We start from the raw sequence: 4740 nt of genomic DNA, 5'->3' as shown, positions 1-4740 counted from the left end.
GCTAACAAGCAGTATATCTCTAAGCTTTTAGGATTGCTGAAGTTGTTTCAAGAGATTCTAGAGGTCAGAATAGTCGACAAAAGTTGGTCCGTTCAGCAACTTAACATGTCTCTAATTGTGTTGCGTGGACCTTGCAATATTGTTTTCCTTACTTTCATAGTTGTAGTAATAATAATAGCTCGTCCGTCGATGTCTGACGATGATCAATACATCAGCAGGGAAAAATATTTCACAATCGAAATAGAAGAATTTGAAGAATTAAAGTTTACAATGACGTGTGACTTATGCTGTGGACGATGAGACCAATTTTGGCCGAGAAAAGTTTGCCACATCACATTTTGAACATTTAAAGGCTCGGCTTCCCCTTGTGGACGTACACTACTGGCGGACTTCTCTGTGGGTTGCTATAGACGATCTATATAATTAAGAAGCAGTTGAAATCTCTAACAAATGTCTCTCGGAGAGGACTCCAAGAACAATACCGGCCAGGTTGAATAAATATATTATCTAATTTAAAGAATGAATCAAATTTGAAAATGTGTCGTCTGTTTACAACGGAAATACTCGTATAACTTGTTTTACTAAGATACTGACACCTGTTTCAAAAGGTAGAGGGAGAGAGAAATAAGAGAGAGAAATGAAATAATATATTAGTGCGAACTCTCCTCTGCCAAGAGTTGCTTCTTACTAAACACCCTGACGGTTGTACACCGAGCTCCAAGAGCAACAGACGAAGTCTCTATGTCTTTAGCCTGCTTCCTGTGTTTCACCGTGGAAGAATCAATTTTGTCTTTTGTACCAAGTTTTCATATTCAAATATTTGAATGTTTAAGTGTTACATTTTGGTGTCGTCAGCGCAATACACAAGCAAGGGACTAGGGACAGCATCAAAAACAACTATAACCCGTTTAAATCATTTTTAACAGGTTAAAGAAAAAATATTATTATGTAACTAGTTTAATTAATAAATAGAAAGACTCGTAAGAATTTTTAAATTGTAAAATTGACTCGAATTAGCTTAGAAAGGGGGGGGGGGGACAATAGTAAAAACAATTAAGACAAGTTCTAACGAGTACGTCTTGAAAGAGATAAGTTAAAATATTATTATGTAACTAAGTTCTTTTAATGGAAACAATTGTATGAATGTTTTATTGTAAAATAGACACGTGTTCGTTTAGGAGCGGGTAAGACAAAAAAAGAACCGCATTTGTGTGAGCTCCTCTCTCACTAACGTTTCCTCTGATCACCCCGGCAGGTGTACAAAGAACTCGAGCAAGCTTCCGAGAATAACAGACGAAGTCTCCGCAATGTCGGACCGGCCAACACAGCCTCCCCTCGGTACCTCTTGTCCAGTAACGACAACTCTGCATTGACCCAGCACCCAAAACTGGCCATGCACGTCAGCGCAGTTACGGGCCTTGAGAGAGCGAAATCGGCTTGGGGTCGAGGGGAAAAGATCCTGGGTTTTCGGACGTCTGACCTACCTCAGAGGCCCTTCAAGTCAGCTCGAGAACATACCTCAACGGAACTACTTGACCTCTCCCAGATATCGGACACGGACTCTGGCAGGAAGGATAATTTTCAACGTCAGGTCTCAAAAGTGCAGATTCTGGAGAGAGCGAGATCGGCTTGGACACAACGAGACAGAAAGCCTTGTAGTACATCTGCATCGCCGCGCTCCCCATCCGATTCTTCAGAAAATCGTCTAGCTCGCAGTGTGACGGCATTGAATGGGCTTCAGAAATCTGTGAGCGTCTGGATTTGCTCTGCTTGTGGAGGAGACAAATGGTCAAAGAAAGAGGAACGTGACGGAGACGCCCTCAAACGGACAGTCGCGGCGTATAAAGGAGTTCGAAGGGCAAAATCAGCTTTGGATGCAGCTCGTTCTAGCGCTGAAGAAAAGGTTTTTGATGAGAGTCAAAACGTTCCCCAAAAGAGAAGATCCAGATGTTCGTGTGGGTGCATTTCAATCAATTTGAACTCTCCTGTCTCAACCCCTTCAAAAGGGAAAGTTTCCCCAAGGCAGAGCAAATTAGACTTACAATCTAGTGCTAGTGAAAACTCTGTACCGAACAAAGCCGTGACAAGTACAAAATCGATTGTATCGCCACGAAATGCAAAAGGAAAGCCCAGAAGGAATCAAAATGTGCAACATGCAAATGTGAAACAACAAATCCCTCTTGAAAACCCTGATAAGACGGAACAAATCAAAGAGGAAGAATCGAAACTCCCTATTTCTTCAAGTCCATATGCCACTCCAAAGACAACGCCTACTTGTACCGATACAGAATCAACAGTCGGAAATAGCATTGAGTCTAGAATCGTTAAAAATATTAATAGCAACAAATCTGCTGATCTCAAAAACGGTTCCCCTGAGCGTGTTACGGGCAAAGAAAAAGAAGAGACGAAGGTAGCCACTGAGTTAAAGTCGAGCGGAGGAAAGGATAAGGAGGCAGCTCCACTGAGCTCTGATAATAAGCCCTCAGTAGACAGACAGGTACCGGAGAACTCAGGCACAGAAGTCCCCGCAGCAGAACCCTCCAGTCGTTTCGTCAGAGTGTACAAGGAGCTATCAAAGCTTCCGGACGACGTACCGGATACCCCTGAGAACACGCGCGTGAAAGAGACAGATAATGACGTCACCAGTAACGATTTCCCATCTTCAGTGACCGGTGATAGGCAGGAGGGCCATCGATCTGAGGATAAGCTTCTTACTGTTGGCGGTATGGGAATCCCAGGCGGGGAAACACGTACGGAGAACGAGATAAACAAAGAGGAGAGCGACGTAAAAGACGAAGGTGATAAAAGTCTTCAATGTATTCAGGAAACGGATGAGGGCGGTCAGGAATCTTTAAAGAATGATGACGTCGATGCTTCAGTAAGCAACGATAAGGGCTCAGCAACACAGAGACAGAGTCGACGCCCTTCAGAAATTAGCACAAAAGGTGACGGAGAAGTCAAGAAGAAATTGGGATCTATCGTAAGCCGCTGGAATTCCAGAGCCAGTGACCTGGGGAGGGGTTTGAAGACTTCCTCCTCCAAGCTGTCTATCACCAGTGCCGTCAGCTTAGACGAAGATCATGATCTAGATAGTGTAACAACAAGCTCGGGGTCTCGCAAATTTAGCACCGTCTCCAGGGACAGTCGGAGAAGAAATTCTACGTTGTTTCGGCCAATTGCACAGAGGGTGAAAAAGACTGTCGCTGCTAAAACTGCTGACGGGTTTTTCTATCAAGTAGCGAGAGTTTTGTTAGCGAAGTCAAAAGAAAGAAGGGCTGCCAGAAAAGAGGCGGAGGCGGCTGCTGAGGCTGAGAGAAGTAGCACCATGATGCAGGACAAAGAAACTGCCATAGCTAGGGGGAAAGAGAGAGTTGGAATGCGATTTTTGAGAAAGCAGACTGCTGAGTATTTAGGATTTGATACGAGTGCTGAAAGTCAGAGCAGAACCTTATCTGCGGAATCATCAAACGACGTAGGTAGAAAGGATTGTAAAGAAAAGGAATTACGCGATTTGCGGCAAGACACCAATAACAATATAAGTAATAATGATAAAGCTTCCAATAGCATAATCTCCGCCTCTAACAGTTTGCTTGAGAAACGCAGACTCCAAAAAAGTTTTTCTGTCACGGAAAATTCTCACCATGAGTTCTCAACTCGCCAAAATCATAGTTTTGATGAATGCCAAGGGGTTTTAAATGACACCATTAGAGGGGATACTCCCTCTCAAACGACCAATGCCAACGACAATAATAAATCAAAACAAAACAACGAAAACAAACTCAGTGCAGAGCGCTCAGAAAGCAACGATGACGACGACAAATCTTCCGTGAATATCATCAGCCTTCTTCGTGACCGTGACGTCACAGTTGCCCTCTCCAGAGGCGTCCTTGACTACGACAACAAAGAGCTGGAGAAGATCGGTGGCTCTCAAAATCAAACATACCACAAAGGCGTGCGTATCAAGAATTACATCAGCCCTCAACTGCGCTACAAATCCGCCGCGAAGGACCGAAAAAAGAAAGGAGTCAGCGTCCGATGGCACGCCGCGGCAGGAGCTTCAGTAACCGCCCATCAGTGCCAGGATGAGTTGTCTCTGGGGGACACTTTTTTCCCGAAACAGGCCCGCCAGAGGGAGCTAGCCAAGCTAATAGCGGACAACCACACACAGCCGGCCAACAACGCAGCACAGATGGCCGACGCAGCACTCAAGGCAAGGATCGACAGCTTCTTGCAGTCTGTGGAGCCGTACTGCAAGACGCCCACTCCGAAAGACCATTTGAAGTTATTCTTCTAGTCTTCCAGTCAGACAATTCTCTCGACAGAGCTAGTTTTGGTATGAGACCGTCGTTCATTCTGTGCACATGTCCCAGGTATCGAAGTCTTTTTTTGCCCATGATCGATGGACGTAATCGAAGACGAGTTGGTACGGTGAAGAGCTTCACTGTTTCATCACGCGATTCATGGGGAGCATTTTTTGTTTTGTTTTTGAGTTTGGATTGTTGTTATTTTGATACGGTATGTATATATTTACATAATAGTGTAAACACACACAAACACACACGAACACACACAAACACACACACACACACACCCACACAAACAAACACACATAAACACACATATACATACATACATACATACATAAATACATACATACATACATACATACATACATACATACATACATACATACATACATACATACATACATACATACATACATACATACATACATACAAA

Source organism: Aplysia californica, unplaced genomic scaffold (genome assembly GCF_000002075.1).
Source record: "Aplysia californica isolate F4 #8 unplaced genomic scaffold, AplCal3.0 scaffold00981, whole genome shotgun sequence".
Taxonomy (NCBI): Eukaryota; Metazoa; Mollusca; class Gastropoda; order Aplysiida; family Aplysiidae; genus Aplysia; species Aplysia californica.
Note: the sequence above shows the minus strand (reverse complement) of the source record.